This window comes from Aulostomus chinensis, chromosome 21, assembly GCF_037954235.1.
Source record: "Aulostomus chinensis isolate RoL2024-O1b breed Wild chromosome 21, RoL_Achi_v1.0, whole genome shotgun sequence".
In the NCBI taxonomy this organism is placed as follows: domain Eukaryota; kingdom Metazoa; phylum Chordata; class Actinopteri; order Syngnathiformes; family Aulostomidae; genus Aulostomus; species Aulostomus chinensis.
Window position 1 is genome coordinate 2,926,682 of NC_141340.1, and position 17,118 is coordinate 2,943,799.

Below are 17,118 nucleotides of genomic sequence, written 5' to 3' on the forward strand. Positions count from 1 at the left end.
CAAGACTGTGCTAAAAACGTTGTGTCAGAGAATCTGAGTGGGTTACGGTTTTCAGAGAAAGCATTCCCTGTTCAAGGATATTATCCAAAAAAAATAAATCAAGATGTAAATTTGTGTTGACATTTTTTTTTGCTGTTTTCATTATACTCCACTAAATAAGTTTACCAGGATACTGAATGCTCTGTTTGAATTGCCTCCAAAAATAGGCATTGAAACGAATCACCTTTGAGACAGACGGCGCCGTGCAGCTGTCGTTTTCTATTTAAAACTTCAGTTAGCTCAACTGAGAAGTGTGATAAATTGCTAATGTTCCATTTAAATGCCTTTATGCTTGTATCTCCTTCAAGTGTGAGTAAAGTTTTGACATAAAAGAGATGAGGATTTAAGAACTTGTATCCCTGGAGTTCCTCTGTTTCTTCCAGTACCATCGCTCTCGTAGCGTCTGGCTCGTTGCTCTTAAACCTAAGCTCATTATCCCGAAGACTTAAACTGAAATGTAATATCACCACAGGACCTCGTCCTCTACAGGCAGAAATATAATTCACTCATTGCATTTCCTCCAGAGGAACCCGTCGTGTCCATCCAGGACATGCAGCGTAAGGTAATTCAATTAAAACCAAGTTAACTTAATACCGTGACTGAATGGTGCCCTTGATGAAAGAAGAGTAGTCGACGTGGAAGTTCAGCACACACAGATTTTCACCAAAGATCCTGGAAATGAGCAACGGTCAATCTGTAAACAAATGCGCTGAGTGTCGAGGTGGTAAAAATGGGTACAGCACATCCAGAAAAGTTGAATGTTGTTTGAGATGTAAGAACAGCACAACAAAAGCCAAAGAACCTTTGAGAGCGCAACCAAAGCCAAGTCCAAGTCAGTTTCACTCCTCCGGACCTCATGTGGTGGGCGCCAGCCCCAGGCCACAAGGGTACGAGAGCTGCTGCTTTGGTTCTGACCCGCTTATCAGCCCCCAGAACTCGTCCCCCTCAGAGTCGTCTGCTTGTTCTAACAAAACATCACATTCAACAACTTCACTTACTCTCTTCAGTTGTCAGTGATTGGGTGTCCCTGGCGACAAATGCCGACAATTAAATCATAATAAAAAAAGTCACTGGATAAAAATGCTACTAGATGTTCATAAAAACTCCAATCAAACATTTCCTGACATTTATCAGTTTGTCTTAATCATTATTTACATACAAATTCTGACATTTTCAGAGACGCTCTGTTGTTCAGCTCAATTCATTCAAGTCAGCCAGGACAGAAAATTGCTAGAAATTATCCCCAGCAAAAACCCAGCGACTGGTGATTTTACATCGATGTAATCCATTAAAGAGAATCCCACTTACTGCAATCACTCGTGATCTATTGACGTTTATACCGCGTAATTTAGAGACGATGAAAATAAATAACACCATCGATTAAGCCTGCGCCGTTCCTCACATCGACTGCTCCAGCTCTGCTTTGGTGAGGCAGCAGCAGATAAGCATCTTCTCCCAGGTTGAAGAATCAGAGTACATTAATGCGCGATGTTGCTGGAAAAAATATAGTTATATGGAAGGTGGCATGAGCATAAAACGCATGATGGCTGTCATTTTACTTTCTGAACAGACTCACACCGCCACTTGAGTAATTACTCCCCACATCTCTGCGTCTCAAGATGACATTTCTTTACCTCGTCTCAGTCAGAGCTGCCGGCAGAATCGGGACTCTCTCATTTGATAGGGGAAGACTCAGGTTTTACTGGAGAACATGAATAATTCCGCCTCCCGGGCAACAATGGTGTGCCAGGCCTGTTAGCTTTTTGACAGTTTTGTGTATTAGGCCACATGCTCTTGCCAACATTTCCTCTGTGTTCCCTGACAGCGTGTTGCCCTCAATTGAGAGCGTTTCACAAGCCAAAACTAACGCCCCCGCGCTCCCGGCTGGCTACTCATGTCGAGGAAGTAGCTCTGGACACTGGCATGGTTTCAGCTGCAGATGACTTCATCACACCGGGCCTGGGATGTACAAATAAAAGGCATGAGAGTAGCAATAAACAGGATAATGATGGGAGCGTGCAGTGTCTGAACCTGGGACGTGGGAGCTGAGCTGCTTTTGTGGAGTTCAAGAATCAAATAGTGCAACAAAATAAAACAACAACAACAAAATACACAGAACAGACACACTGGTGTCCCAGTTGGTGAATTACAGGGTCCTCAATCTTCTCATCGCAGCTTGACACAGCCACAAAAACGCCCCCAATAACAGCGCATGTGTTAAAATGGCTGCCTGCCTGCGTCATTTTCAGCATCCCAGTTTAATACCAAGTTGGGGAACCAGTCATTTCCAGTAAGAGTCGACCGATCTTTCCTGGCTATCGCTTTCCAACAACAGCAGACACTAAGCGCCGCTTGTGTCTCATGACATCTGTTATGGCAGATTCATGCCGCTGGTCGCGTTCCTCCTCCCGTTATGAAAGCAACTCTCATCAACCAGGAGAACGTCGGTTCATTTGAGCCCACAGATGGACTTCGACCTTTTGTCCTGTCAGGAATGTACGACGCCGCTTCAGAGAAAACAGTCACACAAAGAACAGACGGAGCTGAAAACTGGTTTCTAATGGTTTCTTGAGAGCGCCGAGTGTTTTCAGGCCAAAGGGAGCAATGCATGATGGGTCATCTTTGGTGGCGGTTACTCCACAGGCGCATCTAGACTGGAGCCTCATCGAGCAGGAGTTCAATTAACGGCGGATCAAACTATCGTAACTGCAACTGAACAGAAAAACACATTTCAAACCATAGCATCAATAAATTCTCTTGTATTTTAATACAAGCTGTCCTGAAAGCAGGACACATCACTTCGGTAGGAGAATAAAATCGTTGCATTTTGGAATATCTGATTCCACACCGGGGTCAAACTGGATCCAGGTTACCATCACTGGCCTCAAGAGCTAGCACAGAACGTCTGAACTGAAATAGCGTGAGCCGCTAAACGCCGGATTTTGGATGTGTACATGTTGGTTGTCACCTTGATGTGACTGACACATCTGGACGCTGCAGTTTGGCGCTTGCGAGACGGCTCGCGCACGTGTAGATTTATGAGCAGGGCTGCTGGTCTGGTGACGTCTCCTAGGCTTTGAACATGAACTGGGCTAAAATGAAAAACTGCATTGTTCCAGATGAGCTGGAAATGTCAGCAAGTCTGTCTTCATATCTGCTCACATCGTGAGAGCGTAAGGGTCCTAAACCTAAATGCTGAAATCATAAATTATGCAGCAAAAGATGATTTCTACAAGGGTTCTCTGTGACCGTGCGGGAGGATGGAACTTTTTCCTCTCACAGATATACTGTATTTCCATTTCTATGTTCAGTCCAAGGATGTGGGAATCCTAATTAAATGCAGGGAAATATTATAAACCAACAGCTGGCGAGGGTCTTGTACTGTACTTTAAGCATGCACTCATTAATAGAACAGTAGAATTATAAATATCACATCATGACTTTCTATGATCAGCAATTTCTTTTTTTTTGTTGTTGTTGTTGAACAAAGTAAAAGTAGTGAATGTGCTTCAGTGGTACTCCAGGTCTTAAATACTTGATTCTGGCCCTGGTCATCAGTTGTTGAAGTTCTCTGGGTATCTGATTGCGTTGATGGTACATCAGGTAAAAGTAACCTAGAAGTCGCCGACGCGTTCACCATGTGGTTGTTCTGGCCAATGCTCCGCCCTTCCATCATGGATGCTGATAATCAGCTTGGTATATTTTCTTTATCCTGCTTTAAAAAAAGAAAAGAAAACGTAACCTCTGTGGAAGCAGTTAATTGGAGTGTTGAGAGAGCGAGGAATGAGAGATATTAATAACCTGGACATCTCAGCCATTATCTCAGATTGAATTTGACACTCTGGAAATTGACGCAACACAGGAGTCACGACACTTTTCATCCCCAGTATGGCGACACACTCCTGCCTTCGCTGTCATGTTTTAATTTGTTTCTAAGCCCAGTGCGTCTCTTTAAGTAATCAAAGCAATGACATCTTGAGAAGAGTTGCCTGCACGCGACAGCCCTCAAGTCTTTCTTCAGACTTGGCACAGACGTCCACTGGGACGGATTTTGGTGGTCAAAGGCCAAGGTCCTCCCATGAATGCAGCGTCTCAACAACTTCAAATTTAGCACAGACGTCCAAAGGTACTCCAGGATGAATTGACAGTATTTTGACGGTCCCACATCATGGTCGCTGCCACAGGATCAATACAGCTGCAATGCAGTACTTCTACTCTCTTACTGACTTCATAAAAACCCAATCCTGGTTCATCCCGGTCAGTGGTTACTTTCCACCTCGGGCCTTTGTTAGCGATGTGCCACAACACCTGGCTGACCAGATAACCAGCATGCAGCACGAATATCCAGACTCCCTGCTCATTGTTCTGACAGCCTACTGAGACGACAGCTCAGCCACAAACGGCCAAAATACAAATGGCACGTTCAGTGTCCGACCAGGGATGAGAACACACTGGACCACTGCAACAGCATATTGAAGGACACCAGAGAATCGCTCTGTCACCCAAGCAGCTTTGGGACGACTTCTCCTGATGAACTGAACCCTGCTGAGCCTGTGGTCGAGACCGCGAGGAGATGGACAGACAAAACCGGAGGTTACAGGCCAGTATTGATTTTCTGGCCTCTTCTGATGTATTTGTGTGTATTCTCAGTCATCCAGGACATCGTAATTCCCAACAATAATCAATTTAGGCAACTGGACTCACCTCTGTTGTACAAGAGGCGAGTCCAGTAACCTGATTATTCTTCACAATGGCCTGTTTTTGGCCTCCAGAATCTTCCAGCAGCTTTTGCAGGAACTCCCACACATTCACCGTCACGCACCCCACCATCACTCATATCCCCAAGCGGAGCTGTGTGAAGTCCCATTTCGCTTCAAACGTTCCCCAAGAAACCTCCTATCCCTGGCTTGTATAACAACAGGCCCATCTCGCATCTGCGGTGGTGAAATCCTTTGAGATGCACGCGAAGGACTTCATAGGCCCCCTGCTGTTTGCCCACTGAGTGAACGTGTCAGTGATGGATGCAGTCGACTACATCCTGCAACACTTGGACCCACCAGGATCCTGTTTTAGCTGCATGCCTCTTCTGTTTAGAGGAGGAGTGGAAAGTCAGATTCCACCTTCACTTGGCCGATAAATCTGATTCCGTAAAGAACGCGTCTACCACATGTTCCCAAAGAGCAGAAACTACATTACGGAACCGCTGCACTGGCAGGGGAAACGGCGCGCTGACAAATCTGTATGCACTGGAGACATAGGGTGCCCCCCCCCCCTTTTCAAATTTTCACATCTGTACCAGCCTTTCCATCACCACAGTACTGTCCCTGACTGCTCTAACCTTTTAACAGAAGGCAGCCAGCACATGTTCCTGTACGCCATCACGCGACGTTCTTCACTGGCAGTGAGTAGCCGACGTATCTGTGAGCACCGGAGACGTGTGGCAGCGTGTAGACCCCCGAGCTCTACGCAGGGCGTCAGCAGTGACAAGGACTGTCGTACCTGGGAGACCGGCCACGGGCTCCTCTCATTAGCCTATTTTTCGGCTCGTCTACCCCTCCCTCCTCCTGCCTGTGACCTGGAAATCGATCTCAGTGCATCATCTTGAAGGATGTCTCAATTCCTAAAATGCAGGAGGAAAGAGGAGGCCAGCACAGACACCAAGTCCATCATTATTAGCTATTTTTTACTCTACATTTTCACTCCCTCTGCCTCCTCTATAATTCACTTCAAATCTCTTTTTTTTCATATGCCACAAAATTCTTTAATAGCTTCCATTTATAGGGGCCAACAGCAGAGACTCCAAATCAGTCCCTGCCGTAGGACTCGGAGGGAACGTGTGACGATACAAAGCTGCATTTCATTGGCAGAGTTTCTGAAAATGTGCAATACCTTTGGATGCCATTGTGGTTGAATTTTACCGTTACATGTTTGTTGTTTCATACAATGAAAAAAAAAAACCTAAAATGTGCCCATGAGGCTGGCGCAGCTGAGCCTGATCGATGGATGGACTCTAAACATGGGGGGGGGCTCAATGGGATGAGATGAACCATCTCTGCTCCTCACGTTTGTGCAGCAGAGCTGTTCCTCCCGCAGTCGTGACTGACGGCTGACCCTGGTACAGTTACAGTATGTCGTCACCATTAAGCTTGTTATATTCACGGGGGACCCCTCTCTGAATACACGAGGACAACTGATGTTGTGATGTTGCTCCAGAGGGAGCATCCGAGCCCCCTGCAGGGAGGATTAGCCTACATTGCTAACTTCGACTATTAAGAGGGTTGAGCAGTAACGTGACAGGTATCCAAGATGGTGATTACACGCCAGACGTTGTTGGCGAACCGGTCGCTTGATCACTTTTTCTTGAAAGCTTCATTTCACTTCACTCTGAGAATTTGTGCAGATGTTTATTCTGCAGTGAAAAACAGGTCTTTATTTTGTCGACACACTTCCTCCTCTGACGTCTACCGCCGCACTGCTGCCTTGTTTATGAGCAAGCAGCCCAACATTTTGTGGCTAATCTGGTAATTTCATTCTAAAAGTAGAGTCCTTCGATGGCCAAGTGGCTCCTGGGGATGCACGCACTTAAACTGGCGAGACAGGCGGGACTCACGTCAAAGTAAAAACCTAAAGAGCGCGCAAGCATCCTCACCTGTGGACACAAACTGACCAGCCGACACTCACTTTGACTCCCAACGTTTGGGCAGAAGCAGAGAAATAAAAGAGTGGCCTGCTGAGAAATGTCAAGTCTGGCAAGAGTCCTCTTTTCTGCTTTTTTATGCCATTGAATGACGTGCTCGGTTCCCATTAAATATTGCTGGACACTTCATATTTAAATGGCCTCTCTCAACAAATCATTTTTTGACAGGTTTAGTGGCTATGCCCTGGGAGCAACATCTAAAAACCGTGACATGTCTGAGGCAAGGCGAGGCGTGACTGACAGTGTAATTCTCCGTTAATAGAGCAGGTCACTCAAAATCCTTTTTTCTACTGACTTCACATGACAATCAATGTAGCCTTTAGATATCAAACAGCAGCAACAGAGCAGGAAATAAATGAAACAATTTGGCTTTTTCATTCGCTTGTTTCATTCTCTTTTCTTCTAATAAGAGCTCGGTCACTTCTTCTCTCAGAAGCAGACCTGAGCACTCGAGGGTGGGGCGGCTTATGGATGCAACTGTCAACCACGATGGAGACGCGAGAAAAAGGTAAACAAAGGCAAAGGATTACAGAGGACTCTGAATTTTAATTGAGAAAGATTTCCTTTTGATGTAACTTGCGGAGATCTGAAGAGTGCCTTTTGAGGTAATTACAGAGTCATGGCAGCCGTCTAATTAGAGAGATGCTAATGAGCTGTGTTTATTCTTATCTGATGTCAAACCGCAAATGGTTGGAATCCAAATAAAAGGTGCTGGCATTAGCATCTCGCTAAGAGGGATAATCCGTGTCAGCACTTTTATTGTTTTCAACTGATAGAATTGTTTCACTTTATAAAATATGCATGGAAAGAAGATCATGAGGTGTATATGAAATACAATTTCATAAATTGATGATGCATAGATAATATTACAGATCTGACTTTTATGCACTTTTTGGAGAATTAAAGTGAATTTTCCTGTGATTACTGTACTGGTGTTCAGTTGTGATTAGTGGGTGAATGCGTGCGGCGGGAGACGCCACGCTGGTTACACTGCAGCTCCAGGCGACACCTTCATCAAAATCCTATTTGTGCATTATGGTCCAAATGTCCTTGACACCTCCAGACCTTGCTCTTTGAGAAAGCACCAAACGTCAAACACCACTTCACATCCAGTGTGAGTGTTTTTCAATGAACTGCAAGAGATTTTCAATTGTTTGCTTCTTGGTCCTGCAGGTCAGTGGTGGAAATATGACAATTACTGCTTCCCACTACCCACTGAAAACCTGAAAAACTTTCACATACCTGTATTTTATGTCCTGGAGCGGCTGGTTCACAGTAGCACATCTGCTCCTCGGATGAATGCGTCAATCGCTCACCTGGAGGGTTGAAGAGTAACGAAACAAACGCGCTGATTATTAATAAGTTGCATTATCTCAAAGACATGAAACAGAGCCATTCGAAAGAAAAATACATAGGTTGTGACCACATGATGCAACTTCTTGCCACAGCTGGATTTATTTTGGGGCGTGATACAACTTGTTCCAAGATTTTGATTGATTTCTGCATGAAATGAACTTGCTTCGAATTTGATTCATTTGAGAGACGACGCACAGTGAAAACTAAACAGCGAAATTTAGCGGCTGTGGCTTTTGAAGTTTTCCCCTCAGTTTTATGAATTTGTAGACGTGACTGACTCGCATCTCAAACCCACGAATGAATCAAACTGTGAGAGCGACGTGCGCGTCCGCTGTGCAGAGGACGAGGCGAGCTTTACGTTAGCGTTGAACGGATCGGACCATCGGGTGGAGCTTTTTGATGCCGCTCCTGAGGAAGCTGCAGCCACTAAAAGTGTGACACTGCATCAATTTACAGCCTCCGCTCAGGACAACATACACAAGCGTGAACATCTTCTTTTGACACCTGCTGTACATGAACAATTCACAGCCTGCAGAGTAGAGAAAAAAAGCAGCTTTTCCACGAGGTATTTCTATAGAAATGCCTTCTCTATTTGTCTTGGAGGGACTCTTGGCTGCGAAGGTAACCTGAGAACCCTGGCTGATGCAGGCAGTGATTAATGGTTTGCATAGAGCCGAAGAGTAGAACATTCTTGCTATCTCTATGTTGGAGTGAGATGTGAACTGCTGTGATTTATGAAATACTTCTTCACAGGCCTCAATAAATCAGGACATCTAATTTGTACAGGAGTGAAATACGCACAGTACACTCAGCCGTTTTGGGTAACAGAGGCATGTCGCCACTGTGGCTATAAAGAGATTACAGTGACATCCTTTACACTTTGGTGACAGCTAACCCGGACACAGCCTTGATGCTCCTCTAAGAAGCTGTCAATAATACTTTATGGAGGTGAAAATATTGCTTGACACCCATCGGTAAAAGAAGACTCATCCGGAGAGGACGGCGTGATCTCGCTTGCATGCTGAATGCTGGTTTGCATACGAGGTTTTGGGGGGAAAGCGAGGAGACGGCTGCACTCATACATCACAGTCAGGGATTACCAGCAATAAACATTCATCTTCTTACCCTCTTAAAACGATATTTTAAAGTCAATGGATTAGGGCAGAGCATGCTTGTAATCACTAGTGGGAGATAAAAAGAGTCACATCTTCAAATGCCTCCAATTAGAAGAGATATACTACCTGTCAGCCCTTTAATTCTGCTTATCACATCATTGATATTCAAGAGTCACCAAACCAAAATAATGGGGCCATTTATGTAAAGCAGATGGTGCAACTTAAAGCCTCCCTGTTTTTTAGCAGGAAAGAATTCCAACAGCTTCACGTGCAGTTTCAAACTCATGATCCCAAAGTGCTCAAGACAGGAAATGGAGCTCCATGGAAGGATGGCCTGGCTCTGCCCCCTCGCCCCCGGCTCCAAAGGCATGATGGCAGTAACAAGAAATAAACCACATCACGTCAGTGTCTTAAGTGCCTTTATCTGGAAATATCCACAGCATTCATTTAAAATGCAAAGCCCCGCTGAAAAGCAACTAAGTTTTATTGACTGATTTGTTGTTTTTAAATCTGAATGCTGAGTCAGCACTCCCATTATTGAGTTTCTAAACTTTATTATCCTTGTTTTACATTCTCTTTAATCCAGTTTGCTGATGACAACTGAATTAACCGTCAGCTAAGAACACTTCAGATTGAATGATCAGCACAAATCAGGACCAAAACTTCTTCCTTTGCTGTTTTTATAATATTTTTAAGTGTAAAATAGACACAGGGTCACACTGGCTTTGGGAGGTGGATGGTGACGAATGTTTTCTCCATTTTTTTGAATACCTTCAGTACTTTGTACCCTGAGTTATTCATTTATGAAATCTGTACAGTATCACGATCTGTTCAGATTTCTCACGTGAGAAGAAAACAGTTTAAGACAAAACCCAACAACAGAGCGCTGCCTCTGCCAAGGCCGCCTCAGCCCAGAGAAAACGGAACCATTTCCTCCTCTTCTTACACGTTCGTCTCAAAATTTCACGTCTTTGCCCGCCACACAGCCCTCGACATAGTTAGTGAGACTCACAATGCTCCTGACAGTCAGGAAAACAAACAGCCCTGAAAGCACCACCTCCTTGCTGAAGCTAACCAGGAAACGAACAACGGCGATACAAATCTAATTCTGTTAGCACGCAGACTGAAAATAAACACAATGGACTCCAAACCTGCATTAACAGCGAGCCTGGCCACACGGCAAACGCTCCCTCAGGCTTTTATCCCCGAGCTGCTGATGAGTGATTTGGATCAGGTGTAGATAATCACCAAGGTGTGTGTGTGTGTGTGTGTGCGTGTGTGTGTGTGTGTGGGGGGGGGGGATACCTGGAGAGACAAACACAAGAGGGAGCAGAAAAAACAGTCACAGCAGTAAAGCCAACTTATTTTTGGGCTCTAGGACTCATTTCTGCGTCAGCATGCGCTTCTGCCAACGGATTACAATTCATCAGCGACACGCTGTTATAACACATCCTGAGCGATAGATCAGATAACCCAGTGTAAACTGAGATGACGCGGGTTAGTAACCAGCGCCACGGGAGAGCTCTAACAAGCCGTCCACACCCCACCACTCCGCATTGATGAATGGCAGCCCTCAGTCACGTTTCAACCGCGCGGTAACGCAGTTGGAAGTATTGATTGTTTAGTGTGGTGCGTGCGAGTGCTGGTGGGAAGGTCTTAAATCAGACGTGATATGAGTGAGCCCCTCACTCATCTCAGGTGGAAGCCCTCCCCACCATCATTCCTCTGCAGCAACCAGGAGACGTCTCAACTCCTCTCGCTGGCCAGCGCTTCAGGTCTGTTTGCACCGTTTAAAATCGACCCTATCTGCCATTAATCCCGCCTTTAGACCGCCTGTTAGACAGACGCTTAGAGCGGTATTATTTCAACAGAGTTCAGTTCGTTTTTATGCGATTCCAGGGAGCAATAATAGAGCTAAGAGGGAAGAATAAATCTTTCAAAGTTGTGACTGATACAAGGACACAGCCTAGCGAAGGTGTAGCATGAAGCTTATTTCTACCAACAATCCAGGGTCAGTTCTCATGGCCAATGGGCTCCCGGATATTAACAGAAAACCAAGTCCCACGCCATCAGATCTGCGGCGTCTCAAAATTTGGGCCAACCCTTGAAAGATATTCAGGATATCACGGTGAAGTCGGTGCTGGGGGCCCAACCTCTGTTTGAGAATGATGATGTTTAGCGGCCCTCATCAGACCGCCAGCGGGAACTTGATGTTTAGGGTTGAAGGGGTTAGGGCTGGACTCAGTACCAGGCCAGGGTTCTATGGTGGACATCGGTGCATCGCTCCCTCTGGTTTTGGAGCGAGCTGCTGCCTCAAACAGCTGGCCGACGTCAGCATTCATGAAATTGCTGCATAGATTTATTGTAAATAAGTTTCAGAAGGAAATCTAAATTTACCAGTCGATTTAGGTTCCAACCCGCGTCCCGGGTCACAAGCGTTGGGTCATGACCACGAGAGACACGGCTAAAAAAAAAACGTGTTGGGGCCAGTTTGCCTGGGCCGAAGCACCTTTACGTTTGGGCTTTGACCTACACCTTTGTGAGTAGTTGTACTTCTGTTCTGGTCTGGACCGTCATGCTGCCATCACACCACTGAAATGCTAGGTGGCGGTACGGCTTTTATGTTACTATGAGTTGAGTTTTTGTTTTTGTTTTTTTGGGGTACCAAGAAGAGATAGTGATGGAAATGTGACGTTATGAAGCCGAAGAGTCACAGCTGGGCTGTTGTGGGTCATAGTTACATATGCAGAATGTTAGACGGTGGCGTGCAAGTTTAATGCCAAGGTATAAATCGGGCATTAGCCCCTGAGAACACCGGGTCCGGAGGGAAGGAGGCAGGTTCAGGCATCTTATTCAAATGCCTCCTGGGTGCCTCACCATTCACCTCCCAGCTCACGTCCAACTGGTAAGAAGCCTTGACCCAGAACACACTGGGGGGATTATGTATGTCGTCTGGTCTGGGGACACCTCTGGGTCCCCGAGGAGGAGCTGGAGGGGGACGTCTGGGTTGCCTTGCTCAGTGTGCTGCCACCGTGACCTGATCTCAAATAAGAGGAAGGAAACGGATGGATGGACTAGAAACACAATTCAATATGATAGAGTCAATACAATCCAACCTCAACCAGGGCACAGGTGGACCTAATCAAGAGGCCTTTAGGTGCGGTTGGGTTTGAAGCCGGAGTATTTCTAAATGAGCAGAGAGAGGACACCAAATGTAAGACATAACATCTCCAATATCCAATCATCAGTCACTCTAAGAAACTACAAATCCTCAGGCGGTTCTCAGCCTCCCACACACAGCATCCCGATCTTAATGTGCTCACTTATGAACAAACACATTAGAGGACCGGCAGACAGGCCATTCATATCTGATGTGCCGTCGCTGGCCCGCTCCTTTTTCGCTGAATATTTACGCACACTTCTGTCTTATTACTGTGGGCTCTTTTCCCCCTGGGAGATTGTTTTACGGGTCTGTGACAGCGAGGCGGTCGACAGGGCCATTAGGGGAGCAGCGAGGGGTCTAGAGTTTGGCCGCCAGCTGTCTTGCCCACACTCTCAGCTGTTCCTGCAGGCTTTTCCACAGCAGGGGCTCTCCAGTGTCTCTAATATAACCGGAGCAAACATCTGAGGCTAATCAAATCCAAGCTAGAAATGTGCTTAACAATGTCTTAAATCATTTCCTTTGCATTTTTATTGTTTTATTCTATGTACATTTGATTGCTTTTACCCTCCTTGCTTTTTTTTTATCAATTGCCTCTTGTGATTTCTTTTTCGTGAATGCACTGGAATGAAATGTTTCTGTACAAATAAATTCGCTTTTCTTTGCCTTGCCTAATGGATTTGAGATATCATTGCCATTGTTGGAGGAAATATGTAAAGGTAAACACGAAAGGAGTTTCACAGTAATATCAAAAATTCTCTGGCAAGCACAGAAGCTCATTTTAGTAATGACTTTGCACAACAATACATCCACCATGACAGAAATAGACTGCTGGAAAAGATGATTAAGTGAGTGCATGCAGGTATACACAGGAAACAGCTGTACTGGGAAGCTCTCACTATCAGCACAGTCACAAGAGGTGTGACAATAGAGAACCTGTTTGAAAACCTGCAAGTGCCGATGTACCCAGCATCAGTTTAGGATTTTACATAACTTTTTGTGTTGTTTGGGTTTGAAACTTGTAGAAATCCTGTAAAACTATCTTCTTGTAATAAGTGTTCTTTTTCAAGGCCACTCTCAATGTCATCATGTAAAGAAAAAAACAAACCAAAAAATTAAAAATAAAAGGCAAAATATTTTGGTACGTTTGCAATCCAGAGCCCAGATTTGGGCTCCTCCCTCGTCTACGTCACCAGAGGTGCTCTTGAGTTCGGATTGCATGTCAACAACTTGCAATAATCCGAGTGAATCTGCTCAAATATTTCCCTGAGGAAAATCTGTCAGCCGTCTCTCAGCCTGGCACTCTTGATTTCCATCTACATGAACGGCATCACTGCAGCCCACAACAGCGGTGAGTGGTCCACTTCCCCCTACGCAGTTCCACGCCACCACCACCAGCCACAACCGCTTTAGTAGACAAGGAGAGTCAGCACAGCAGGACAGAAGCTTGTGCTTTGGTGGCGTGTTTGCAACGTGGCACGGCAACAATCGTCTCAGAGGAATGACAGCTTGTCCGCACCGTTGGTGACCTGCTTAGGCTTCCGTAGGTTACTGTAACCATGGTTACACAACCATAAATCAAGCTTAAGGCCTGCATCTATGAAGAAGAAAATCGGTCAGGATCACTACTTTTTATTTCCATGCGCGGCTATCAAACGCTGGTGTTTTCTGTTGGATGAGCCCTTCCTTCACCAATCTGTGACCTGCTTTGCTCGCTTCGTTGTCTGCATCCACCCAGAGTCCTTTTAATCTTTCTGCCTCCATTATCAGGCAGCAACTAAGTTTAATGCTTTGCATATGAGTGAATTGACCTGGATATGAAGCATCTGCAGTGGGAAAAATAATCTAATGTTCATTTCTCCAGTGATAAGACGGTGCCCTCTCCTCTCTCTCTGAATCATATACTCCCAACTATATTAAACCTGTGCATTTAATAAATACAATAACTTCTTGCAAACTTCATCTGATTAGATCTGTTAGGATATCGAAGGACACTTTTCGGACCATTTAGATTCCCCAAACTCATTCAGCAGCTATGCCTCACCAATCTAATCTAACAATCTAAAGGTAGCTGCTGACAGGATATTAATTTTTTTTTTGTTTTTGTTTCGTGAGATCTTTAAAATACGCCCAAAGATGAGCTCTTTGGATTTTTGCAACCTGCAGGGAAGGTTTACTTAGATCCAGTTTATAGGGCCAAAAAGGCAATTTACAGGGAGGTGCTCATTCATCACTGCAATGTCCTTCGGCACTTTCCTATTAGAACCTGTCAGGTGGGCTGGGCTCATTATTGCATCATCATAATGGTGTCATTCGTGAACTTCATCAGAATAATTGCAGCAATTTGTCACATGGAGAGTGATGTGCCCGTGGACAAGGGTCTGCCGCGTACGCGTCTAAGACAAAGCATTCACTAGAAAAGAAAACCAATGTGACAATTTGGAGCCGCCAACCTCCTCGTTATCAGAGCAGAAGTGGTTTCATTGCCCAGCCACGTTTTATCGGTCACTCATGGGCAGCAGGACCGAGCCAAACGGCACATTATCAGCTAATCATGTTGTTATGGTTGCTATGGTGAAAGCTGCCTATTTACTCACACAGGATCATTCAGAATCGTCTTCCAAATCTGATATAAAACCATTGTAACCTCACAGGGAACGGCTCCTCCTCCTCCTCCAAGTTTGGAACCTACTGCACGAGATTTTTGTCCAAACTTTATTAAAATGCAATAAATACTGACCGCTTGCATCTGCGAATGCTGGGAAAATCCCGACATTTCTATGCTTCAAAAGCAACGACCCCAGTTTCATCTTTGGATGTTCCAGAATTCTCTCTCGTCAAAGAACTGCTCAACACTCAGTGTTTTTATGGGTTTCTGCTCCCCCGGTGATGTAAACATGTCTCGTCTGCGTAATCAAGGAACACAATCAGCGTTTTTTGGTGTCTGTGAGCACACGGACCCACAAAGAGAAATTCGTACAGGAGATGACGCAATTTCAGCCCCCTCCCCAACTTTTCTTTTAAATACAAAAAAAAAAAAAAAATTCAGTCAGTGACCTGAATAAAAGTTTGAATTTCCATTCAAAAAATTCAAATTTGTTTGGTACAATCACACAATTTGTATTTATCTAACCAAACATTTTCTCTTGGACAGCCAGGACTGAAAATTAACCGTCTGCAAGCCGATGGCAAATTCCTGCTCCGCTACTTAAAAGCAAAGTGGTACAAAGATCACAAGTGGCCCCGTTTTGAATATAAATCACATTGAATTTCCAGCTTTTTTCACAGGAACCCTACATTCTGTTCGAAGAGCAACTGTACCTCGCAAAGACGAAAACAGAAATTTAATGTTTTAGTTTTACTTTTCTTAATTTTAGGGCACATTACGACTACTCCAAATATTACTCGTCATAATAACAATAACAGTAAGAATAATTATACTCAACATTACCTCTTGCGGTTGACACTGAACTTTATTGGAAGGTTGGGTTTTTTTTGTATGATTTTTAAACAAGATACACTGGTGGGTAATTAACTGGTTAATGTCCAGGTTGTTTCTGTTGTTGTTGTTGTTTTTTGAAGTGCAGAAGCACGAGAAAAAATGTCCATCAATGAAATCTCATATTTTAAACATTTATAGCAAACTGTTTGTATAGGTGAGATACAGGGCACTTACACATGCATGTATTCACAAAATAAAGTATTACTAAAATGTTGGTGCTGCTTTCGAAGGCTGCGGCTGTTATGCATTTTATTTAAGTTGTAAGGTGACAAAAGGGAGCTGCTGCTACCTTCAGCGAGGGCGGCGAGGCCTGTGGTTAGTGATCCTAATAGACTAACGAAGAGTAAATGGAGGAAGCAATGAATGTCACAAAGGGACCGATGTGCATCTCTTAAACAAATCTGCAGTGACAGGATGCCCTGAAGTGTGCAGCGGGAAAACGGGGGTTATGCACTCAAAGAACCCATTTAGTTATTGCCCTCTGTCACAAAAAACACTTTGGGGCTCTTAAAGAAGAATAAATAATATATGTAGTCAGACAGATGCTAACCCCCCCCAGCTACCCCCCGAAAACGCTGCACGGAATTAAATGCACACACCTAATACAGCTAATGCATTTCAACCCCCTCACTCAAAAAAATGACCGCAGACATGTTCTTCTGAAAAGAAATAAAGAAATGTGAAGAGCGTAAAACTAATGCACAAAGCTGGGCATTCACTTTACAAGATTGAAAAGCCATCTTGCAGAACACTGAAATGTTAAATCACTCCCAGTTTTTTCAATAAAGTCATTTTGATATGGACTTTTATTTATTTAAAAAAAAAAAATCCATTGAACAACATGGGAAAAAACAAGCACACACAAACTTTCATTCTTTTTCATTGTATTAGTTTCCAAGCTGTCATCCTGAGCCTGTCTGGGTATTTTCATGAAACAAACCCAACCAAACCTAGAAAACCTGAGGGAGCAAATTTAGCCCTTTTGTTCAGCAAGATCATCTTCACAAGTTTCCTGTTATGATTTTTTTTTTTTTTTTTGAGCATGACTTCAGTCCAAGCTAACGTTACGCTACGGGTGAACCTTAACACAAATAATGTCAACATCACCACAGTCTTTTTCCGGAGTGATGAAACATTTAATGTCTGTGACAAACTTTGTAGTCTCCTTAAGCAACATGTTTGAAACAAAATGTTTAAGTATCTCAAGGTCGCATTTGCGGACCCCCCCAAAAAAACCTGTCCCTCCAGC

At 44.4% G+C, this 17,118-nt stretch overlaps 1 long non-coding RNA gene across 1 annotated transcript in view; it reads right to left on the reverse strand.

The window, feature by feature from the left end:
• LOC147241354 (uncharacterized) overlaps positions 1-17,118 on the reverse strand; it is a 142,444-nt gene that overhangs the window by 96,309 nt on the left and 29,017 nt on the right. Inside the window, exon 3 of the long non-coding RNA XR_015111011.1 lies at positions 7,979-8,052. This is a non-coding gene — a long non-coding RNA (uncharacterized LOC147241354). The remainder of the gene's footprint in view (positions 1-7,978; positions 8,053-17,118) is intronic.